Genomic DNA, 13,399 nt, shown 5'->3' with positions numbered 1-13,399 from the left:
GCTCAATTGAAAACTCCTCGTCCCGACAGATGATCGTACTACAAAAGAAAGTCTACCACCTCCAGCTTCACTCCTTCCCACAGGTTTGGAAGCGTTCTGACCGCTTCCCTTACTCATGTTAGCGTCGGATTGTCGTTGCATTTTAAGATTTTCCTGCTAAGCCATCCTGCTCCATCAAATGACGGCGTCGGTGCGCTCGGTTCGGCGTTCATTCTCGAGAAAAGAGCTTCCAAAAGCTTCATTTCCACTATTTTCATTTCCACTATTTGTCCCAGCAGGTTACGGAGGTCTGTGAGCGCGATGGTCAACTGCTGTTCGCAATCTCATTGGCTGCCGTTGTTGGTTCGTCGTCCGCATGCTTGACATCTAGCTTCCCGGCTGCATCTTTGCACTTCCTCTTTTTCGAGGGCTCATTGGTCTCACTCTCCATCGAACGCCGCCTCTTTCCAGCGATATGCTCCTCAATGCGATTAGCATGCGCTGAATCAGAGGCATTACACCAATTTAGAGTTGCGAAGTGTGTCCAGCCGTTCTTCACCTTCTCTCTAGCCCTAGCTAGCCGTTTCTCCTCTTATTCCGTCAAGCTGAATTTGCGTTCGCGGCGATTGCATATTCCGACCGCCGCCTTGTATTTCGCTTTTTCCTTCAACCTCCCTCTAGTTGCCACAGTTGGAACCCTCGGTCGCCTACACAGGAGAGCGAAGATGGGTTTCTTCTCTTTCCGCGTTTATGCTTACAACGCTCTCCTGGTCCGAGTCTTCATAGACTGTGGCAACCGTGCACTATAAAGTTTTTTCGACAGTAGTACTAGAACCACCGCAACTAGCTTCCGTTGCAGTGGAGGTGTGGCTTCCTGGTACCAAAGCTCATACGATCACTATGCCTGTCGGTGGTTGCGCCTCGTCTTCCACCGACGTTTGTACGAATATCCCAATCCGCTTCGTTCCTTTATTGTCCTCCATTATGAGTGTTTGTTTCGGGTATCTTTACCCCTAGCGTGTTATACCTACCGCTAGATACCTCATTAGCAATGGTCGTTGTATACCCATTCACCTACTTCTAAGGATGCATATAAAGCTATCCAACATAAAAGGATGATTGGGAAAATACGCCAGCCTTCGCTTGAAGCTGTCGTCCAGCAAAGTAATGACTCTAACAATACCCACTTTGAGGTCATGATGGTATAAATGGCGACACCTGCGCGGAGGATATGTTAAACTCAAAATAAAGAATATTAGCTGAGTCTTCGTACGATTTTTGCAGAAAGTTACCAATGAAAGCGGTATACTTGGATTTACCAAATATTAATGTTCATAACTGTACATGAAACATGTTTAGATTCCATGTATTATTCATCTATAAACGAGGGATCCAAGTACATTGCTTTCCACAATGCGTTCTTGAAAAGTTCCAAGACGATCCGAAGTTTTCGAGCCAAATTTGGTTCAGCGGGAAATGGGTCTCATATTTCTGGGTCAATGGGTATGTACACAAGCAAAATTGCAACATATGGATCGAAGAGCAACCTGAAGTGATTCAAGGGCACCCATTTCATCCAGAAAAAACAATGCTTTGGTGTGGTTTGTAGGAAGTGAAATCACCGGTCCATATTTCTTCAAAAATGAAGCCGATGAGAACGCAACCATCAACGGCGACCGTTATCGCGCCATGATAACCGACCCTTTGATCTCTGAAATTGAAGCTCGTGAACTCGGCGACATTTGGTTTCAACAAGACGGCGCCACTTTCCACATATCTCATCAATTAATGGATTTATTGTCAGATCACTTCGGTGAGTAGATAATTTCACGTTTTGGGCCGATCGTGTGATCACCCTATTTAACGTTTTGCAATATATTCCCAACACTAGTGCATTGCTGCATCAATTTTAACGTTTGCACACTTTGCAACCACAAAATTCATAAATTTTTCATTCATTGCGGCCATACAAAAACACAACAACATCGAAATAAATAAAAGTAATGCAGAAAGAGAAAAGTCGAAAAACTAAATTTTACACATTCCACGCTTTCATTGCATAATTATTTTTTGTTTTTTTTTTGCTTTTCGTTTCACATTGCATAAATAGTTGCGGTGAGCATAACGCGTGTTAGTAATCCTGCCTTTTACAGCTGGCGCGATGACGTTTGGTTGTCCAGTTGGTCATTTTTTTATGGCGCGGCGTGCACGCTGCCGCACAAGCATTTGCAAGTTTTGTTATTGTAGCGCTTTTGGTGTGCCATTAATTTTGCATCCATTAAATTCATTTGAAATTTTAAGCGCACACTTTCGCCACCCACCGCCGCCCACGTGATACTCGAGCCCTACTAGAGCTTTTTCAAGCATATCATTTTCCCCTCGCTTTCTAATTTTTTACACGCTGCAAATTTAGTACCGAAATTTTTGCATTCCTCTTTTCATTTCCTTTTGGCGCTACCATAAAGCCGAGACCAAAGTGTTGAGGCGTATAAAGTTACAACGCCGCCATTTAAACGCACAAAACCGGTTTGGAAAACACAATTTCGTTTCGCATGAACCGTACATTTGGCAATGGCAGACAAGTAGTACGGTAAAAGAAACAACCGATATGGCTCAAACGTAAATCTGGAAATGAGTAGGAAAAGTTAAAGAGGCAAAAGAAATTCCTCCAAATTAGATAATTAGAAGTCATAGACATAATATCACTGAGCTAAAATGGCCTTTTCAGGCGCGAGGGAGTTTCTCGATATCGTGTACAGAATACATTAAGTGTAAAACATAGTTTGTAACACCCAGAAGGATGTCGGGAACCCTTTAAATATATATATAAAAGGAAATGAAAGAAACTAGGAACTTGAGTTTTTGAGATTTAGAACTGAAATTTTTCAACACGTCCTTTTCTTCCCAAGCAGCTGCTCATATGTTGGAACCGCAAATATCGGACTACTATAGCATATAACTTCCCTACAAACAGACCGACCAAAATTAACTCCTTGTAAAGTAAGATCCACCAAACACACAGACACTTCAAATTTAATGCATTTGTTTTTTGAAGATTATGTCTTTCAAATGTTGCCCGCGACTACTTGTCAGATGGTCCATCAGTTGCATCCAATTTTCAATGACTCCTTCGAGCATTTCAACTCTAAAACAAGAAGTTATCTGCTCACCGAAGTGTTCTCTTAATAAATCCATTGATTGATGCTATGTGTAGGAAGTGGTGCCGTCTTGTTGAAACCGAATATCACTGAGTTCACGAGCTTCAATCGCAGGCCTCAAATGGTCAGTTATCCTGGCGCCATAACTGTCGTAATTCACAGTTACGTTCTCACCGGTATCCGATGTTCCCACTTGCTCACAAACCACATCAAAGCGATATTTTTTCTGGATGAAATGAAAGCTCTTGAATCTCTTCAGCTTGATCTTCGTCCCAAATGCGGCAATTTTGCTTCTTTAAATACCCATTGAGCCAGAAACGGGCCTCATCGCTCAACAAAATTTGGCTCAAAAACGTCGGATTTTCTTGGAACTTTTCATGCGCCCATAAAGCAAAAAAATGCGACAAGTCGTTACATACGTCAGTCCGAGTTGCTGCAAACGGCGCCGAATACGATACCAGTTCCGTTGCGAAGTCCGTGGGGAAGCGAAGCTTTTTTAGTCATCGCATATCGTGAATTTGGACAAACTCTATGGTCTCTCTAATGATACCTCTTTCAGCGTGTCATACTGTGGGGCCTCCAAATGCTTAATTTGCTTTCTGATGCCTTGCTCTTGACATTCCCTGCAATCTTCCTTATATGTCGGTCGCATTCTGCAGACGTGTGCCGCCACCAGTCTCCGACCAATGAGTATTCCAATCATGCCCTACAGTGCATTCCATCGAGTGACAATAGGAGCTTTGTATGTTACCTATCTTTCGTTTTACAGATGACTTTTGCAGTTTTACTCTGAGGTAGATCGTTCTATCGCGTTTTGATTGTCCTTGTTGTGCTCCCAATAGCAAGATCTCTAGCTACTTAAAATGCTGTGCTTATTCTAATTCTGGGTAGTGTCAGCCACACAAATTCCGACCTTCATTTTCAAGTCATTCGTATAAATACTTAATGTGTTGCACGCAGATAATATGCCTTTACGCTAACCATCTTTTTCAATGTCTAATCTGAATCTTCTTTCTCAATTGAAAAGTGAGATCAAGTAGTTGAATCAACTGTCTCTAGAGCTATAGTATGTGAAAGAAAGTCCTTCGGACTACGATGCAACCTCTTTCGGAACCTCTTGAAAACTTAATATTCTGTCCATTAACTTCCAAGCATCTTAAATTTTTGGGTTTTGCAGAAGAAGATCTAAACGAAAAAAGGATCTGAAAGAATACCAGAACTTGGTTCTTAGTGAGAATCAGGTGAATCTGTTTCCTTCGAATCGCTTGATCGATTGGTAGAAAAAAGTTTACAGAACCAGTTGTCATAGTCCCCAACATATTAACCGGTGGTAAAAAGACTAGTGGATAATGGAAAAGATGGGCTCCCAGGCGTGGTCCAGAGACTATTAATGTGTCCGTCAAGCATTCACTATAATAAATATGTGGACCATTAGGTTAGGCTACAAATAATCCAAGCACGCAAGTATTAGATAAAAGGAGATAAAGACTTCAATGAAGTCCTACTAACTAACTGATAAAGACGTGGTATAAAATTATTCGAATAAGACTACAATTGTGTAGCTGAAATAAAACTTCGTGACGTTTCTTCATTTTGGAAACGTTCAAGGTTTACTTGGTTTGGGTATATTACATACATTGTATAATACTTTTAAATAAGGCACATCTCTCTTTACTCTCCTCTTTTACTCCACATCCCATCCACCCATTCTGCACGCAGCCATCTTCTGGTCGTTAATAAGTAAAACCAACGCATTAATCTAGTGTCCTCTTCGTGCCGGACGCACTCAAGTCAAAAGGAATTATCGCCCGATTCAAGCGGTGGGACACCTTCACATAATTTCCTTGCGGTGATTTCATTTTTGCTTTCCGCTGAATTCTTTGTCATTTGTAAATATGTTTTACAATCAATAAATAAATAATTGAAGTTTTTGCTGAAGAGCACATTGCCACGGTTTCCCACCCACCACAATGCAGCCGCTCACAAGTGCATTAAGTAGGCTGATAAATTGCGACCAGCGTGTTGACCTCGCACAGTGACTGCTGCATTTATGGTAGCAGGCGTGCGTGGTGGGGGTCGCAGCTGTCGCTGAGTCGCATGCCACCAACCAGCGTATACACAATGGAATTCCAATATGTTTTTCCGCTTATTCCTTTGTGGCCGAACTTACAATGTGCACAAGCAATGTTGCTTTTTATACTCTTGCAACATGTTGCTACAGATTATAAGAGTTTTGATTTTTTCTTTGAAAATCTTTCAAAAGTAAGCGGGTCCTCGCCCTTAATAAGTTGAATGTATATCTCTTCCAAACCTTGATCTTAATGAAACTTGGTACAATGCTCCTTCACAAAATCATAAGGTGTTGTTCGTAGATGCGCGTAATCGGATGACAACCATGCCTATTGAACATCATTAATCGAAGACACATATAAGGTCATAGCTAGGCACCAAATTTACATATAAAACTCTAGTTTGGCACTGGCGATCGCAGTAGTAAGAGGCATGGGTGGGCTAAAAAAAAATTTTGATAAAGTGGTCGTGGCCCACATTTGGTTTAAGGTATACATATATCTCATAAACCACTAAAGTTACAAAGTGTAGCAGATTGAATTGTTAATAAATCCAATCGGATCCGTAACTGAAAGTTCTAAATTTGAAGTGTCGCGGCTTGATAAAGAACTTGAAATAGATGTTTCTATTCAATACACGAACTGACTACAGTATTATACATTGCAGTCACCCGCACATCAACGATTTATAATGTGTTTTTTCATGATTTTAAACTGTATAAAGACTACTATATTTAATATAATAATTTTCATGTTTCAGGTAAATGTTTATTTCAACCCCTAAAATACTTAGGAAAATTTTTCTTATTATGTAAAATGATAATAGTTAATAGATAAAATCAGATTGATGCTCTCGCAACTCCCATATATTACCTTTAATGATTTTCGCTTTTCTAACAAACCTTATGTCGATTATGTCGGTCAGTATTTCATCAATTTTTTTTTTGTCGCCTTCAAAGTAATCTCCACCAGATGTAATACAAGGTTTGACAATTAAGTAATGAGACTGATTTTATTGCCGCGCTTGTGGTAAACCTGTGATCTTGAAACTCCTTTCTCTTTTTTTGGACATCCCTCCCCTCTCCATTGATATATGTATCATCGCTCTAGTTTTTTTTAGTTCGCCTGCTGCGTCAAGTTGAGTAGACGTGTGTTTGTAGTGCTCGTCACGAAAATGAAAAAAACGAAATCAAGAGCAACGCGTCGCGATAAAATTTTGCGCCAAATTGGGCGAAACAGCTTCGGAAACGTACGCTAAAATTGTAAGAGTGTATGGTAATAGTGCTCTTAGTCGTGCCCAGATGTTCCGATGGCACAAAGAGTTTAAGGAAGGGCGTGAAAGCGTGGAAGACGAGGCGCGGAGTGGAAGACCAGTCGAGGTGCGGACTGACGAGATTGCGCAGCGTGGAATCGTCCACAAAGAATTCGTTCCACCGGGGGAAACTGTGAATAAAGTCTACTATTGCCAAGTACTCGAAAGATTGCGAAAACGAGTCAACAGGGTGCGCCCAGACATCGCTCGTAACTGGATCCTTCATCACGACAACGCGCCGTGCCACACCGCCCTCAGCGTGTCCCAGTATTTGGCCTCTAAAGGGATCGCCGTGTTGCAACAGCCGCCTTATTCGCCCGACATGTCACCCTGTGACTTTTTTTGTTTCCTAAAACAAAATCGGTGGTCAAAGGAACCCATTTTGAGTCGATTACGGACATCCAGGCGGCCGTGACGAGGGTACTCGCGGACATCCCAGTCGAAGCGTTCCAGAAATGTTACGAAGCATGGAAAATGCGCTGGAATCGCTATATAGCTGCCCAAGGGGACTACTTTGAAGGGGATGGCAGAGTTGTAGAATAATTTTCAAATATACGGTTTTTATGGAATCAGTCTCATTACTTAATTGTCATACCTCGTATACTCGTACTTCTGCTAACGATCTTTACAATCCTCGAAATATTTTTCATTAGCACTTTTTGGGAAGGCCTTCAGCTCTTCAGCAAATTTTGTTTTATCTCTTCGATTGACTGAAAATGGGTTCCACGGAGCAACAATTTCAGTTTGAGGAACAAGAAAAAATCACACGGAGCCAAAACTTCTGAAAACGGCTGTTTATCGATGGTATTCATTGCGTTTATGGTTTTAAATTTGGTCACTATCGTGGCTGGATGTAAAAACAATTCAGCTTTATCGGAACGAGTCGAGCAAGAACCCAAAATCATTCGAACGAATTCGCGGGAGATGCCGAGGTCTCTTGCCATCTCTCGAACATTTGCCTGACGATTTTCAAGCACCATATCCTTCCTGCATCAGCATTCGCAGCGATTCCGCACACGAGATTTGGTTAGAAATACATAATTTGAGACAAATTCTTTGTTCGATACTTTTTTCCATTCAAAAATCGCAACGTACTACTGAGGTGTACCGACTTAAGCAGCCGCTGTAAACAAAATGGTTGACAGATCGCGTACATATTTGGCATAGTAATTAGACGCAGTCCCAATAACTTAGCAACATTACTTAATAACTTCAGGATACTGTCACAATGTATGTAAACATAAAACTGCTTGGTTTCCGATCCTCTGGTTGCACTTTAAGGTATTTCCCCAGCTTTGTTTTGTGTAAGGTGCAAAAGTGTAAAAGCGAAAAGAAATGATTGGTTGCATCCGAACTTAGCCCATGCTTCCTTGCTTTTTTTTGATTTTTTGTTCTCCTTTTCTGCAACTTCTTTTACGCCAGACTTTATACGATTTATGCCAGCGTGCCTTGCGTTTCCGTTGCGCTTGCTGCTATAGTATATGTATATACATATATCTATATATATATGGACAACAACAAATATATCGTATGCACATTTTTCGCTGTCAGTAACCAATATAACTGCACTTGCAACAATATGTTGCAATACAATGACGACGATTGCCTTGTCGACAAGTCGCACTGATGGGCATTGCCAACTCCCCGAACGACGCAACAGCTGTTTAAGAATTTTCGCAATGAGTTGCCTTTTGATTACGTATGTAAATATGTAGGTGTGTGCTTGTTTGTGCGTCCAGCTGCGTGTATATGTAAGTTCATATGTGTATGTGTTGCCTTTTATGCATATGTGTATGTGTGTCTGCTTCGCAATGCCCGAAAATGGTACAAGGAAACTAAACAACAACAACAACAACAGCAGCAGCGGCAGCAGTAGTCGTGTAGTAGCAGCATACAGGAATGTGGCAGCAACATTAATATAGCAAATGTGGCACATGATTGACATGCTGTCCACAATACGAAAATTGTCCTTGGCGCACTTGCAACATGCCACAATTACAAAAATGCACATACATCTACATACATAAATGCTGCTTGTACTTGTTTCCAAATATCACACATACAACAACAACAATGCCAACACGCCATACACATGTGGCATGCAACTAACTAAGCAATCGCTGCTACTGTATTCACCCGAATACCATAGATGCACGACACTTCGATAAGTCTATGGACTCCGTAAAAATTTTGAGAGAGATCCTTAGCTACAAGACAAGAAAACTTTCAATTCTTGTTTGTGGAAATTCTCTCGTTTACCAGAGAAAAGTATAATATAACTTTTCAACCAAAAGGTAGTCTTGGTTATGCTCAAGATTCGTCAAAGACAATCATTTATAAGAGTGTCAACAAAACAAGCTCATTTTTTTGGAAAATTGGGTTGATACTAAATGGGTCATATTAACATAAATATCATATGGGTTGAGCGAAGAGAAATGTGTACGAAGACTCGAAACTGAGCATGATATCGCGTCTTACTAAAACATCATAGGATGAAACACGGAAAATAATACGTATACTGATAAGGCTCTCTATTTAACTATGGTTCCACAAAAATATGACGTTCGATCACGATCTTGCTTTGACACTGAATATACAAGTATATCACTGAAACCTATCCTCGATATTTATACTACATAGTCAAGTGAAGTATGATGCAACCTTTACTTTCAGACGGCTCAATAAGTCATTGGATCAAATGAAGACACATTAAGAGAGGCGGACCAACTCTAAATGACTACAATTCAGCTTTTCATACCAACATTTTTGCCACGACAAGGCCAAGTGGGCTTCTACTATAACCAACAAGTCCATTAACCTACACCAATAGAAGGAATCGAAAAGGTAGACGCTTGGCACGTTTGACCCGCTCGGTGGCAGCCAAGAACATCTTTATATTTTACATATGGGAATGAAAAGAAATCATTCGGTCCCAAGTCAGGACTTTACGTTGGATGACTCATCAAATTATTGTTTTGTGAATTCAAAAATGCAGTTGTTTCAGTCGATGTGTGAGAGCTCACATTATCATTGTGAAGAGAGATCCGCCTTCGGTGGTTGGTTTCTTGACAGAAAACTGATAAGCAAATGGTTGCCATAGACTTTTCAGCTCTTTTAAGGTTTCCTTGAAGTAAGGAAACATAGAAGGAAACATAGAGGAACATGAATCATCAAAAGGCGCCTATCTCTAAGTCACCATCATTAGGAACTTGATAAAGTAGAATTAGAGGCATGCGCAGAGGATGGTGAGACGCTTCAGCCGGTTTGAGCAGATTATCATCCAAATTGTACATTGGAATCACGTATTTTATAAAATCCACTGAATTTTTAAATACGGCGTAATTGATTAGCAATTGGAACCTTAATGGGCCCCTAATAATGGCTTAAATGAGGCCGCCTGCGGTCTCTATTTTCAATCAATCAACGAACTTGATATATCCAATGAGCTGAACACTGAATAGACTCTATAATATCCTATTGACGGAAATCTAATACGACTATTAACGATCCCATATATAGCTGATAAACAGGATTTCATCTGCTAATACTATACTACAACGTAAAGTATCGAAATCTTTGATAAAGCTGTGGTAAATTTCCAAAATTTGATATGTTCTTTCATTACTGCTTCTCTCAAGACCTACTCGTAATCCAAATGATCAGAACATGAAATATCAGAACGATCAACTGAAGACGGTCTAGCGAAAAAAACGTGAACAACCAGTTTGCTTAAAATTTTATGTTTTCAATGTAATCCCGGCTTCGCAATCAATAAATATTTTTCAGAAGTGTTTTGGAGAGTTTGTTGTAGCGATTTTCTAGTTTTCGCTCTAAAAGCTCAGGTTGGTTGTCATCGAAATCATCCTTAAGCCTAGACGTACTGTTTCAACGGGGTCAAATCATAGGGAGAAGGCTGTTAGATGAGTGGGGTTTGCAGGACATGCAATGAAGTGGTTAGTTTAATATGGGGACTCATTGCATGTTGGACTTCTTTTTTACTCCAAGTGCGCCATTCACTAGGAGGCAGTTGGTGAAGGTATTGATGGCTACATGGCAAAAATGGCATCCAATAGACATTCTTGAAACCTAGCTGAAAACTCTACCTACACCGAACACATTATACCTGGTAAACAAGCATGGCTCTATGAACATGGAACATGACGTCGCAATTATTTAACCACAACAACCTATTTTGATGGCCATAATTACGATTTGTAAAAGATTCAAATACAAATCACGCTGCTGCGTACGCCGATGTTATTGATATCAATGACCATAATAACCGCGCCGTTAGTTCTGCTTTCTCAAAACTGAATAAAACGCGAAGAGTATGGGTCTGGTTGTGAACGAGGACAAGACGAAATATCTTCTGTCATCAAGCAAACAGTCATCGCATTCGTGATTGACAGTCATAACTTTGAAGACACAATTTCGTTTATCATGGAACCAGAATCTCCACCAACAACAATATCAGCATCGAAATCGAACACAGAATCACTCTTGCCAACAGGTGCTACTTTGGACTGAGTAGGCAATTGAGAAGTAAAGTCCTCTCAAGACGAACAAAAACTAAGACTCTATAAGTCACTCATTATTCCCGTCCTGCTATATGGTGCAGGGGCATGGACGATGACAACATCTGATGAGTCGACGTCACGAGTTTACGAGAAAAAAGTTCTGCGAAAAATTTATGGTGCTTTGCGCGTTGGTCACGGCGAATATCGCATTCGATGGAACGATGAGCTGTAGGAGGTATACGACCGGACGACATGACATAGTTCAACGAATTAAAAGACAGCGGCTACGATGGCTAGGTCACATGCAGTCGAAAGAGACCACTCCAGCTTTGAACGTGTTTGATTCAGTACCTGCCGTGGGAAGCAGAGGAATAGGAAAACGTCCATTACGTTGGAGAGATCAGGTGGAGAAGGATCTGGCTGCACGTGGTATCTCCAATTGGCGCCAAACAACGTTGCATTTTAAAATTACTAACTTTTCAAACTGCCCCTGTTCCTACAACTGCTTATTCACACACATCCATGCCATAACATCAACGGCAGCCAAGCGGTGCTGCATGTTGCATTTACAATTGTATGCCAGCGCCAGGGGAGCTGTTGCAAAATTTTACTGTTACTATAGTCAACGCTCGCAACAGCAGGTCATTGGGGCAGTGTGGCACTCCACAGACTACACGTACGCACTGATGCAAACATATGTACTCATATGCAGTCATATACGTGTGTTGGTGTCTACAATGTTAATGTTGCATGCATGCAAATTACCAACGCAGCATTACTTTACCACTTGAAATTCCGAAACGAGTGGGCTAGGTGAAGATGGCAATAGGCACACACACACACATCTAACAAGCGGATGCGTGTTGCCCTTGCTGCAAAGGCTGGACCAGTAACGTGTTGTCCAACAATCAATTTTCTGTTATTTTACAAATTTCTCAATCGACAATGCGAAAATCTATTTGCAACAAGCCTGTTGCAAGCCTTGCCAAGCATGTTGCAACAAATGCGAAATGTTTTAACACTTTCTGTACAAATGTTGTCGAGGTTCGAAACGGTGCGGCAACAACAACGCGCTTTGGGGCGGAGCGCTTAGAGTGGATGCATGTTGCGCCCGGCACAAAATTGGTTTTACTGCAATTTTTGTTCCACCACTCAGCATTGTTATGACATCTGCTTTATTTGTCAGTATTTGCATGTTGCAACAATGCCGCATTTGCATTTTGTTAAGTGTGTTGCAACAATGGACGAATTTTTAATAGCAGATGTATGCAGAGATCTGTTGGTTGAATACTCGTATAGCTATGTGGTAATAGATTCTCGCACAGCAAAAATATGACTTCTACAGAAAAGAAGCTTATAATCCCTGTCAAAACCCCCCATTTCAAAAACGTTCTCAAAAGAATGCACGCACCTTCCCGTTCTGAAGGAACGCTCAACGAATGCGATTTCTTCGCTTGATTATTTGAGCTCTTTTAAGAAAACTTTACATACTACAGTCTTTTCTCGAAACTTTGAACAAATATTTCCCTTCTTCCTACATTTTGAACAGTTGCTACATTTTTCTTAGAGAGAAATTCTATTCAGTCTTAACATGACTTAAGACAGTATTTTGAATAATGGAATATTTGAGTCAACCCACAATTGAGTTCAAGACTTTATTTTCAATGTTTTGAACTTTAAATTTATGCAGAGAAAAATGCTCAAATTTATAGTTTTTGTAATTGGCATGGACATTTTTTATGCTTTCCAGCTGAAAGTGGTGACCTGCATAAGTAAGGAGCTTCCGTGTTTGACTAAAAACCGGTGTGATGAAAAATTGTTAGCACCTTCTTGGCACCAAACTAAATATCTATGACCATCGAACATGCAGCTTGTTCTCAAACCGAATTTACTGTATTTCTTCACCATATACTAATCGCTCGGCATTAATTTTAAATATGACATTTAAAAGGAAATATGCCGCGTGCTTATTAATTGCTTCATTATATGATATTAAATGAGTTAAATTACTTTTGTTGGTCTTCTAATGAGGCTTCTTACTCCAATGACACTACACTGCTAAAAAAATTTCGACATTACAGAAAGTTCATCGTTTTTAGAAAAGGTAAGGGTGCATGTGTTTATGCTTAAATTAAAACTCATAACTCAAGAGAAATAGTAGGCTAATGGTTCGGAACTTGTTATCAATGTTCGGGTCGGAGTCGATTTGGCCAATTCCGTCTATCTGTCTGACTGTTCGCTCGTATATACGAACTAATCCATCAGTTTTTGAGATACCGATCTGAAATTTCGCACAAATCCTTTTCTGCCCAAGAACCGCGGCAAGATATCTTTACAAAATTCAGCGTAAATAATTGTGCAAGA

At 40.5% G+C, this 13,399-nt stretch overlaps 1 pseudogene; it reads right to left on the bottom strand.

Annotated features, from left to right (window-relative positions):
• Positions 1-113: 113 nt before the first annotated feature.
• LOC115066459 (uncharacterized) lies at positions 114-5,348 on the bottom strand (annotated as a pseudogene).
• Positions 5,349-13,399: the final 8,051 nt, after the last annotated feature.

Source organism: Bactrocera dorsalis, chromosome 2 (assembly GCF_023373825.1).
Source record: "Bactrocera dorsalis isolate Fly_Bdor chromosome 2, ASM2337382v1, whole genome shotgun sequence".
In the NCBI taxonomy this organism is placed as follows: Eukaryota; Metazoa; Arthropoda; class Insecta; order Diptera; family Tephritidae; genus Bactrocera; species Bactrocera dorsalis.
The sequence above is the reverse complement of the archived record's forward strand: the minus strand, read 5'-3'. Positions and strand labels throughout refer to the sequence as shown.